This window comes from Pelodiscus sinensis, chromosome 4 (genome assembly GCF_049634645.1).
Source record: "Pelodiscus sinensis isolate JC-2024 chromosome 4, ASM4963464v1, whole genome shotgun sequence".
Lineage (NCBI taxonomy): Eukaryota > Metazoa > Chordata > Testudines > Trionychidae > Pelodiscus > Pelodiscus sinensis.
Window position 1 is genome coordinate 22,785,686 of NC_134714.1, and position 12,741 is coordinate 22,798,426.

The window sequence follows — 12,741 nt, forward strand, 5'->3', positions numbered from 1 at the left end:
TTTCCCTGACTGAGATGCCTCACTCCCCTCGCATTGCAGCCTCACAGTTTGGGGAGTGGAAGGGAAGGGAAGATGGAAGTTCAAGGCTTCCCACTGGCCGAATTAAATCTTCTGGGGTCCCAGAGCTAGTAGATTTTGTGGCTTCTGTAGAGCCTAGAGTGGGGCCAAAAATGTTGGGTTCAGTGTGTGGGAGGAGGCTGCCAAGGAGTGGGATAGGGACACGGGTACAGGATCTGAGTGAGAAGTGGGGTGCAGAAGGGGGTAAATGTCAGAGGTCTGGGTAGGAGTTAGGGTGTAAGAGCAGAGTGGGGTCTGGCCAAGAGGTTGGGTGCAGGAGCAGGTTGAGGGTGTGGATCTAGGTAGGAGATATAGTACAGAAGTGGGCTGAGGGTGAGGGGGTGTGATCTGGCTGGGAGGTTGGGTGCAAAAGCAAGCTGTGCGGAGGGATCTGCCTGGGAGGTTGGGTACAGAGCAGGCTGAGGGTGGGGGATCTAGACAGCAGGAAGGGTGCAGGTGGGAATGAGAGGTCTAAGTAAGAGGGAGGGTGCAAAAGAGAGGTGGGGAGTGCAGGTCTGGGAGGGAGGAAGACAGCAGGAATGGGGTGAGTGTATGGGATCTTTGTGGGAGGGTATGTGTGTGTGAAGGCAAGTGTGGGGGGGTGCAGAGTCTGGTCTGGAGAGGAATTAGAGGTGCTTACCTAGCTCTGCACATCCCGCTGCTTTCAGGCAGCACCTGTTGCATGCATTGGCTGTGATTCTGGCCAACAGAAGCAGTGGGGAAAGCTTCCAGGTGAGCAGTTTCCTGTGCTGCCATCCCATCAGCCACAGGGAGGGAGAGCAGCATTGCGCAGAACTGCTTCCTCTCCCTGTGAACCGTATCTGGTCTGTAAGGCTCACGGTTCCTCCTCAGCAGGAGACAGGCACATGTGTTTCAACCACATCGGGGAGGGGGGGGAGGTCCACCTGCAAGATGGTTGCAGACCACTAGTGGTTTGTGGACTGCACTTTGAGAACCACTGTCTACCAGTTCCAGCTGCCTTCTCAAAGCAGAAAATAACCAGCTCAGAAATACTAATTTAACTCTCCAGTAATAAAAAGTAAGAATTTACATTAGCATCAGAAAAAGATTTGAAGAGTCCATTCAGCTGAGCCTCTAAAGTTTCTGATGATTCAAGTAACTGGTGTTAACACTGCATGGGAAAAAATGTCCTTAGATGCAATTTCTGATAATTTCTTGTTCCAGCCAGGTTGGAGATTTCCCATAAATAGCCTTTGTTACAACATTGTGGTGTGTCTCTGCTCAAAGCAGACATTGTGTACATAAATACAAGTAAGAAGTAATTGAATGCTAGCAAACCTAAACATTTTGGTGCTAGTAGTCGGTGAAAGACTGGATTAGGTTTTACTTTATTTGAGCCAGTTTGCCCTCATGAATTTGGGCTCATTCCAGCAGAGTTGTGAAATCAATGGGACAGGACACTTTGGGTATGTCTACACAGCAGAATAACTCACGTTATTCTGAAATAACATAGTCAGTGTCTACACAGCAAACCGTTATTTTGACATAATGTCAAAATAATGTTGAGCTGGAGGACTTCTTACTCTGACTCCTGTAACCATAATTTTATGAGGAGTAAGGGAAGTCAAAGGAAGAGTGCTCTGCCTCGGACTTCCGGCTATGTAGACAGTGCCAAAAGCCTAAATAAGCTATTTTGACTTACGGTACACAATTGACATAGCTCAAGTTGCGTAGCTTATTTCGGCTTTAGCCCTGCTGTGTTGATGTCCCCTTAATATTCTGACTGAAGGTTCTTTAATTCTTTATGTCTTCTTCAGATTATTTAATAAATCCTATATTGCTGTTATCCTTGAATTCCATTCTAAACCTAAGGAATAGTCATGTGGCTAAGACACTTGCCTGGGACTCAGAAGTTGTGTGTAGAGCTCTGTTGAGTAACACCATTCCGTTTCAAAGAGGATTTCTATCACAGATAGCGTGGTCCCTGCCTCTGTGGCAGTCCACCTAGAGTGCTGCCATCAATGTTGGAAGCTCTTGAGTCCCTGACTGCAACACAGACTGGCTGCAATGGCAGGAAAGCAGGCAGGTTGTTTCAGAACGCTTCTGTCCAGCTCTGCCACAGACTTTCACAATGACTTGGGTAAGTCACTTTGTCCTCAGTCCAGCAAAGCACTTAACACACGCTCCACTAACTTGATTTCAGTAGAACTACTTAGAGATTTAAAGTTAAACATATATTTAAGTGTTTTTCAGAATTGGGATTTCCAATCTCCCTAGCTCTAAAATGGGAATCATGCTGCTATCTCACAGAAGTGTTTGTAAATCTAAATGTACTGATATTTGTGAGTTGTTCAGGTTGTGTGGTGGTGGGGGTGCTGAATATATCTCAGCAATACTAAGGCAGATAGAGCTACTCTGCTATGTCATCGTTAGTCCCCGAGCATCATCATATATATAGTAGCCCAGTGTCTGTGAGTCTGTAACGCCGAAATGCTGGCTGTTCCCTCTGGGGGGCGCTGTTGCCTGGAATGCTGGCTGTTCCCTCTGGTCAGCGCTGTTGCTGAAATGCTGGCTGTTCCCTCCAGGTGGCACTGTTGCCTGAGTCACATCCTTCGCCTCCCACTGTGGCATTCGGCTGATTTGTGCGCAGCTCAGCCGGGCCACCGCAGGGGAGCAAGTGGCCATTTGGGCCCCATAGTTCCCATGCAGCACTCCCGTGCTGGGGAGCGCAGGGCCCAAACGGCCACTTGCGCCACTTGCTCCCCCGTGGCAGCCCGTCTGAGCGGCGCAGAAGTCAATCAAGCGCCATGGCAGGAGTCGAAGGGGGGCGGGGCGGTGATGTACACAGCCGGGGGCAGGGTCTGGACAAGCATACATCCCCCGATGGAGACAGAGGAGAGTGGAGAGAGAGTGAGAGGCAGGAGGGGGAGAAGAGAAAGAGAGAGACGGAGCAGAGAGAGAGTGAGAAGCAGGAGGGGGAGAAGAGAAAGAGAGAGACAGAGAGGGAGGCAGAAGGCGGAGGAGAGCTGAGAGAGGAGGAGGCATACGAGGAAAGAGAGAGAGAGAAAGCGAGAGACAGAGCGAGAGACTGGAGGCTCAGGAGAGAAGACCAAGGTGGAGGAGAGACCTGAAAATCCCGTCTTATGACAGGCTTATTGGCTAGTCATATATATAGTAGCCCAATGTCTGAGTGTCTGTAATGCTGAAATGCTGGCTGTTCCCTCTGGGCGGCGCTGTTGCCTGAAATGCTGGCTGGTCCCTCTGGGCGGCCCGTGCTGCATGGGGAGTGTGGGGCCCAAACAGCCGCTTGCTCCGCTGCAGCGGCCTGGCTGAGTGGTGCAGAAATCAGCTGAGTGCCATGGCAGAAGGGGAAGGGGGGCGGGGCGGTTACGTGCAGTGTGACAGTGGCTCCAGGCCCCGCCCCCTGGCCGTGAACATCACCGCCCCATCCCCCTTCACCTCCCGCCGTGGCTCTCGGCTGACTTCTGTGCCGCTCAGCCAGGCCGCTGTGTGGCAACAAGTGGCGCAAGCGACTGTTTGGGCTCCATGCTCCGCATGCAGCACGGGGAGTCCCCCGAGTGAGAGGCAGGAGGGGGAGGAGAAGAGAAAGAGAGAGGCAGGGGAGGCAGTAGGAGGAGGAGAGAGAGAGTTGGAGCGAGAGACCGGAGGCTCAGGAATGAACACCAATGTGAAGGAGAGACCTGAAAATCCCGTCTTTTGACGGGCTAATTGGCTAGTTTAACAATAATGTGCACACACAAAACATGGCAAACAAGAACATATTTTTACTGTAATGGCTCTGCTATTCTTTTTTCCCCCTATTAAATGACAGCACTTTATAGCTGGCCAAAAGCTTTTTCCTGAAACTCATCTAAAGATGTTTGCTTTTAGAAATCTAAAACTTGAGTCAATCTTACTCTGTTTAATGTCTCCACGAGTAACTAAAGTTTAAAACCATTTTACAGCACCATCAAACTTCAATATTGTTTATTAAAGGTGACTGTAAACAGGGTTCTTTTCTTACATTTTTATCTCTATCTTACTGCTTTTTTGAAGTTTATTACAATCAAGATTTTTAAAATCCTTTTTATTTTGCAATCTTTGTTGGACTACAGTCCCAGTTTCTCTGGAAATTACAATTTTGGCTTTTTGGTGTTTGGACACTTTCTTAAAAAAAATCCCTTGTGAAAGAGGAGGAAATCTTGACTTTTTTTAAAAACTTGGGGCATCAACTTCTCAAACGCTTTGTTTTTTGCTTCTACATTGTCCTTTCAGACAGCACAAGAGCAATGGTATATTTCAAGGGGAGCAGATCTTATCTGTGCTTCCATTGAATGTGATCCAGTAATTAATATCCTTCTCCCTTTCTAAGAGCTGGAACCTTAATAAGCTCCTGCCCAGTCAGATACTTTTTGGATCAACTGTATCTTCCACCATGTACTTCCCATGAACAATGATGATGTGTCAAGAACAGAGCAAAATACAATTAGGTCCACATAGAAACTGGCCCTGGATTTGGGGATGTTCAGAAATAGGAACCTGGATATGGATTTTGCAAATATTTTTTCCTTTTTATAATAATGAGCTGAATCAAAATACCCAGATCCAAACTAATTTATATTTTCAAGTATTCAAAATCTGTATCCAAGTCCAGATTTGGAGCCTTATTCTCTTTTGATGCCAGTTTTAAACAGGATCTGCCATGCTGAATCAGACTAGTGGTCCATCTAGTTCAGGTTCCTCTCTCTGACATTGGTCAGTGCCTGCTGCTTCAGAAGAAATCTTCATTAGTTAGTTGGTGGTTAGCCAAGAAAGTTCCCGCCTAATTCCCAGTAGTTAGAAGCTTATGCCTTGAAGCTTCATTTTCTTTTCAAATCACTTGTTTCTTTTAATATTAAAAAACTCTGTATATTCTTATCCATATACAAGTTACACAAATGTAACTCAATTGAGTTCTTTTTGATTTGTACCATTGTAAATGAGAAGCTAATCAGGCTCCCGGACTTTGCAGCTAGTTCTCATCTCTAAAACAAATTATCTTTGAAAGTTGATAATTTCCAGGTGATACATTCATTGCCACAATTAGCCTCTATGCATCTGCAGTCCTTCTGAGAGCATCCTAGTAGGCTTGAGAAGAATGCTCAGTAAGTTTGATGCCAATGAAGCCCCTTACACATATATACATTCTTGTTCTAGACTTCCAGTACAACTTGGGTAAATCTGCCTCAGTTTCCCCTGCCATAAAGCAAAGGATTAATTGATGTTTGGAAGGATGTTTGGAAGGATTAATTTTTTAATGTTTGTAACATGCTCTGAGGACCTTTCTGTCTCAGAACACATTTAAAATAATCTGTACTGTGCTTATCAGCTTTCCCCTCTGTCAGTTATCTTTTTACATGCTGCAGGAAGTGTGGCTGGGAAAAGCCCTCATAAAGAACAGTAACAGAGAATTTTGCAAAAGCTCGTTTGGCTGGAACTCTTGGGAGAAAGCCCTTCTGCATAGATCAACTAAGCTCTGCCTGAAGGATTAATATTAAGGAACATTAAAGCATTTTAACATAGAAAAACCTTTATTTTCCCCCCTCCCGTCCTTCACCAGCCTCCTGTTTCAAGACAGACAAAATGAAATATCTTATTTTGTGTGTATATGTTAGGAAATATCTGTACCTAATGTAGAAAGGCTGCCACTTGTTCTCTTGGGGCATGTTTACACAAGGAAATTATTTCAAAATAACTAAATTTGAAATAATAACTCTCAAAATAACTATTTCAAAATAAGCGTTATTCCCCGTGGAAAGCAGGAGTACAGATTTTGAAATAACCAGCCCATTATTTTGAAATAATAGACTTTGTAGTGTGGACACTCAGCTTATTATTTTGAAATAAGGGGTGTTATTTTGAAATAACTCCATAGTGTAGACCAGGGCTGGGAGTCCAGTGCATTCTGGGCATTCAGTGCCTCTGAAAACCACATTGCTTATTTAGACAACCAAGTCTGAGAAGGTGCAGACTCCACACCAAAGAGCTGTAAGTCAAGCTCTAAATGAGAATCAAAGACTTGCCTTTTCTGCTGATTCCCAAATACCCTTCCCCCAAGTTAAGATTCACTTGCCATATGCCAAGTCACTGGCTCAGCAAAATCTTTTGCTATTTTTGTCTCTTCTTTAGGGAGGCAGCTTGCCTGCTTAACTCAGTTCATAATGCTCAGATCATGGTCTGCATCTCTTTAGGTTTGCCATGTGAAAAAGCTTCTGACTGCATATGTATTGTTTCACTCTTGGATCCAATGACCTGTAGCATGAGGGCATGACCTGGACAGAATGATCCAAGCTTGTTTTAAGGAATTGCAGCTACAGATATATCTTGTGCTACTCCTAGGGGAATATGAACACTTTACATTCATAAAAGATAAAACTTGCATCTTGGGGAGTGAGATGATTTATATTTTCTACATAATAAAAATATGTACCTAAAAAAGTATCTATGCTGTAGAAACCCACTGTATTTTGTTAGCCTTTGGGTGAATTATAATCAATATGTATTTTAAAAATAAGAACTAAGTTAAGCCACAATTTCTGATCCAAAGATGGCTGACCCCTTTAATTCCTTATAGCAGAAGACAGGATTGAGAGGGACATCTGTCTGATTTCTCTCCACTCCTACTCTACTCCTACAAACCCCACAAACCTGAGGACAGAACACTCTGGGAGGGCTGAATCAATCCTGCACAGCCCACAACCTTCATTCATTCATTTAATTTAATTATTTTAGTTATAATTTCAGAAGTGCATAGGGTGAAACTCTGTCTCTCTTTATTTTAATGGGGTCAGGATCCCCTCCCTAAACATCTTTAGATATGTATTTTAAGGGCTTGATCCTAATCCCACTGAAATGCATGACACAGTTTCCATTGACTTCCATAGGCTTTAGATTGGACAGTAACTTCAGCACCTGTTATCAGTGCAGAAAGGACATGAACAGTGTGTTTGCACATCCTATTGAGAGGTGTTCTTCCAGTTCAGGACATAGAATAAAAGAGTCCCCCAAAGGTACAGCAGGACTTGTGTGGGACAGTCCAGTGATCTCTGTTGTGGCACATAGAGGAGTACTGTTGTATAAGAAGTTACAAAACAGCCTTTGTGTAGAGCATAGAGCAGTACTTACAAAATTCACAAAATAACTTTTCAATCTATTTATAAAAATGCTTGCAAGTCTCATTGTAAGGTAGGTTAAAGATTATCTTTCTTAGCTCAATATTTTTATCAAGGATTCTGTAACAAATAAATAGGAGCAGGGGGAGAAAATGCCCAACAAGCAAATATACTGGGTCTTGTAAATTCTTGTTCTCCTGGCCACCAGCTGACTCTTGGTTGCCTGCCAATAACTTGCAGTCACTATTTCTGCTTGATTTTGTTCATTCCCTCTGAGTTGCCTTTACTGTTTAGACTCCATTGAGGTTTCACCTCATCCAGTCTGTATCACAAAGCCTTGATACAGCCCTGTGTACAAGATGTACAAAAAATAAATGATTTTGCCTTGTGAAATATTGGCTAATGGATCCAAATCTTGAAGTACTTACACTTTTTTAATAGAGTGGCTTCTGGTATGTTATGATGTGTTGTAATCTGAAACCAAATTCTGACCTCATTTACACACACAACCATATGGACTACAATGAGTTTGTATGTGTATAACTGACTGCAGAATTTCACTTAATATTTTACAGATTTATAGCAGAATATTACACTCCTAGCCAGGTTTTTATTTTTCTACATATTGCACCTATTTTACTTGCAAGGCATTCACTGACATGGTTTCCAGCAGAACTACTGTAGTTTAATCAAGACCCCATGGAAAAATAAGAACAGGTTGAACCTCTCTAGTATGGCACTCTCTAGTCTGGCAACATACATGGTCCAACATGATTTTAGTTAGCTGGATGTCCACTTATCATAGGTGAAGCCAAATTTCCCATGGTCCCATAAAGTCTGTTTACAGCCACCAGTCCTGGCTCAGTGCTCTGTGCTATTATTTAGCTCTGATTTACCTCAATAAGAAGTGAAGGTGTTGGTAATGCTGCTAGACATTATTGACCTCTTGTGGTTCAGCAAATTCTCTGGTTCGGCACAAGTCAGATCCCAAGGGTACCGGACTAGAGAGGTTCAACCTGTAAGAATAATGATACTTATTGTTTTATACTACCTAATGGTAGAGTACAAAAGCAACAAAAATGCTGCCACAATCAAAGATTAGGTTTGCAGTCAGAGAGACTGCTAGCCTTGCAACTTGATCAACATTTATTTTATCATAATGAATTCATGTGTCCATTTCCTGGGCATTGCTTTTTTTCAGGCAGTTATTTATATATTACTGTGCATGACATTTTATAATAGGTAGGGTGTGCCAAAGAATAGACTTCCTCTCTTAACAAGATTATAACTCACTGGGTATACAATACAGTGCAAAAACAATAGGCAGGTACCACGTTAATGAATATAGAACATACTATACAGCTGGAATGTTTTGCAGAACAGATATATTTTCAGGAGTTTTTTTGAAGGAGAGTGCTGGCTGGATACTAACTGGGAAGCCATTCCAGCCAGCACGGGCATGGTGAAAAGGGATACAAATTCTGTCTACATGAGGGAAATTTCCAAATATCTCCCACTGTTGATTCAACTCCACTGAAGTTAGTAAAGTTGGAAGACCTAATATAGACTAAGGTGTTAAAAACACCCAAGGCAGCTGTCTACAAAGGCTCCCAAATGGAATACTGGCAGTGGAGCTGAACAAATGTAGACAGGGTGACAAGAAGCAGACAGAAGTGAAGTCTGGGTGAAACAAAAAGAGTGGGAGAGAGTGCAAGAGATGAAGTACAGCCTGTTCCTAATCTGCATAAAACTGTACATAATCCAAATTACAATATACATATAACTGAAAAAGATGCCTAGAATGAACAATAACCTTTATGTTTCTTAACTTATGTCTGTCAAGCAGTAGGATGTTCTGGTCATTAAGGAAATTAGCTTTTATTATTATTAATTTTTTTTTAATTACAAGCTGCATTTTGCCGTTGTTATTAGATGGGGTCAGTCAGGTTACTGAAGTAATTATTGCGCTCTGCTTGGCACTGGTTAAAGCTTAACTGGAGTAACTGTATTCAGTTCTGCATGAAAAAAAAAAGACACATGGACCAATTGAAGAGTTTAGAGGAGTGCAACAAAGATGGTAAGAAGTTTGGCAAATAGGATCTAAGTGGAAAGGTTAAGATAACTTGGCATCTTTCACCTAAAGAAAAGACAAGTGTGCGTGGAGGACATAACAGGAAACATAAAGGAATGTTTTAAAGAGGACAAGGATCAATTATTCTCATTAGTCACTGAGGATAGGACAAATAATAATTGGCTGAAGCAGGAGGGAAGTTTTTAGGTTAAATATTAGGCAAAACTGTAGAAGAACTGTTAGACGACGGGATAAGCTGCCAAAGGGTGTTGTGCAATCACTGTTGTTGGAGTTATTCGAGGCTAAATACCCATCTACAGGAACAGTTATAGAATAATTAAATCAATCCTGCCACAGTGCAGAAGGGTGGTGGAGGGGTCCCTTAGAGCCCCATTGAGTCTACAATTTAGTTTTGTATCCAATTTCTCTAAGTTGTTTTTTTTTTTTCATTTTTCCCTAAACCCTGGAGTCCTTTTCAGCCTTTATTAAAATCAATGGGGGTTGGAGGAGAGAAAAATATGCTATTTTGGCTGTCCAGAAAACTTTGAAAAACATAAAATATCAATTGTTTTGATGTGTTTTCTTTTAAGACTCTGGATCTCTCAGATTTCTACTCCTTGCTATTGTGCAATCTCCATTTTGTCCCTCTGAAAATGTGGGGAATAGGACAGAAGGGGAGAGAGCACTTAGTAAAGTAGAGTTTATTCTCTGGCCATCTCTCTCCTCTTTTTAGCAGCACAATTTGGGATTGCAGCCTTAAATAATCCCTGGAAATCATCGACAATATATCTGTCCTTATTTCTATGTCTACTACCTGTAAGCAAATTATCTGTCAGATAAAGACCAAATCTGCTTCCTTTACTCATGCAAGTAGTCCTATTTAGAGGATCAGTCCCCATCACTTAACTTGTACTAGCTATGAGTTACTCCAAGTAGAGTTACTCTGGTATAATAGTGACATAGAATCAGGCCCATTGACTTCAGTGAAATTACTTGTGAGGTAGACCTATGAAATTTGGCCCAAAGACTCAGTAGGGACAGATTCTGATCTCAGATGTATGGTGCACATCAATACATATTGGCTACGTCTAGACTGGCCCCTAATTCCGGAAAAGTCATGCAAAGCAGGTAAGTCAGAATAGGGAAATCCGCGGGGGATTTAAATATCCCCCGTGGGATTTAAATAAACATGTCCGCCGCTTTTTTTCCGGTTTGGGGAAAAGCCGGAAAAAAGCGTCTAGACTGGCGCGATCCTCCGGAATAAAGCCCTTTTCTGGAGGATCTCTTATTCCTACTTGAAAGGATCGCGCCAGTCTAGACGCTTTTTTCCGGATTTTCCCCAAGCCGGAAAAAAAGCGGCGGACATGTTTATTTAAATCCCACGGGGGATATTTAAATCCCCGGTGGATTTCCCTATTCTGACTTACCTGCTTTGCATGACTTTTCCGGAATTAGGGGCCAGTCTAGACGTAGCCATTAAGTATCTCCACTATGCTTGAAAGCACAGCAGAACTTTTTTTGAAGATAGGTGGCACTGTTCTTTGCACATCCAAGATTACCATCTATTTGACCAAATGACAGCCACGTGGCTAATTTACAATGTGAGCACTGCATTACATCTACAATTATAAATCAGCAAGCCCTATGTGTTTGGTTTTTTCTTAGTAGCACTATAGGTATAAAAACAAACAATTTTAGGGCTCTGAGAGTTGGAATATGGAACAAGCACCCACTCCGTTAACTTGAACTTGGAGAGAGGCACAACTTGATAAGGTTAAAAGAAAAGTTAGCAAGGATTTAACATGCCACCAAAACCAGCAGAGTCAAATCAAATCTCTTCTTCTGCCAAGACTGAAATTGCTGAACATGCCCCTCCCCTCCCCAAGTATGTTGTGTTGACCACCAAGCTAGAGTATTTATCTCTGCAAAACAAGGCTATATTTGTTATGGAGATTATCACTGTTTGCCAAATCAATACAGAGACAAGGTGGGTTGGTCCAGTAAAAGGTATTACCTAACTGCTGCTGGAAAGAGTGACAAACGTTGGAGCTTACACTCTTCCTCAGGTCTGGGACCTGTGCTCAGAGTGGAACAGATTGTTTAGCACAAGTTGTTAACACATTTCAATGGACCATTCACGGTGAAGTGGCCCATTAATGCTGTGGGCGGGAGGGGGGTGGTATGGGGGCGGCTTTCTCTCTACTGGCTACAATAATACTTCTAAATCCAATAAAAATATAAAATAGAGTAGGAGGTGTTAGTATAGTGTGATGCAAACTCCTTTTAAAAAACTCATGACTTAATCTGTTTTCAAAGTTCTAAGCCTGTGTGGTTGTAATGAATACACTGGGCTGAAGATTCTGTTTCTGAAACCCTCTGGTGGGATGTGTGAAAGGGCTACACTGCATTCAGGGAGTACCCCACGAGCGAGGGCCACACAAAGGTTTTAGGGGGACCTGGAGCAAAAGCTGAATCTGAGACCCTAACAAAAGATGACCATAGATAGGAGGGTTGGAGAATGAACACACACCATGCTCATCCTGCAGAGGCAATTTCTGTCTCAAGGGGCAAGCTTTTGTGATGTGTGGGGTGCAGGTGAGGTTCCTGAAACTACTTATGGCAGCAGTAGCTCTATAACCCTTGGGAAGGGTGCAGCATGTTTCAAACTCCTGGCCAGGTCAGCTCCCTTAGCTAGTAAAGAGGAAATGGGAGAAGTCCCACTCAACCTGGCCTCAGTGTCCCTGCATGGAGCTAGCAACTGAAACTTCACCTCAACTCCCTTCCAGCACCCCAACAGTCTAACCACAACTCCATCTCAACAAGATTCTGCACCTGAACACAACTGAGCCACTTTGTGGTCCTCTTGTGGCAGGGGCTCTCTCCCCTTTTTTTCCTTAAAGGAACATGTATAGCTATGGCACAGTATAAAGAAGATTGGCTGTTGAGTAATTTTTAATATATCTTTTTAGAAAAAGATTTTGGTTGATGAACAAAACAAGAGGAGGCAGATAACACATACACCCTTATAGACATTATGTGCCATGCACATTCAATAGAGAAAAGGAAATTATTATTTTCTTTTGTAATGTATATTAATGTGTCTATGTTCATAAATCCGCCCAGTGATCTTAGAGCTATAGACTCTTACTTGATCTCTGTTATGTTACTTATTTCTCCTCCCCTTCTCCCCTGCCTTAATTAAACCAAAGGGAAGGACATCTCCTCTCTGAAACTAAGTAGACAGGAGAAACCAAGGAAGAAGAAATATTTACACCAGAAAAACATTTTGTAGGTTAGTGCATCTTAATCACAATGATTTAAGTGGCAAATTGGCTGTAATACTTAGAAGACTGTTACAGCTTCTTTGCTGTCATGTGCCCATCTATCCTGCTAGTACCAAAGGCAACCTGGTATTTCTGTTCCTGCAACATCTGGACCCATTGCAACTCAAGCTGCATTGACAAAAGAGAGTGTGACATGATAGCATTAGGTGAGCAGAAG

General features: G+C 42.7%; 1 long non-coding RNA gene across 1 annotated transcript in view; it reads right to left on the bottom strand.

The window, feature by feature from the left end:
* LOC142829075 (uncharacterized) overlaps positions 1 to 12,741 on the bottom strand; it is a 128,120-nt gene that overhangs the window by 68,955 nt on the left and 46,424 nt on the right. The window contains exon 2 of the long non-coding RNA XR_012903296.1: positions 8,066 to 8,185. This is a non-coding gene — a long non-coding RNA (uncharacterized LOC142829075). The remainder of the gene's footprint in view (positions 1 to 8,065; positions 8,186 to 12,741) is intronic.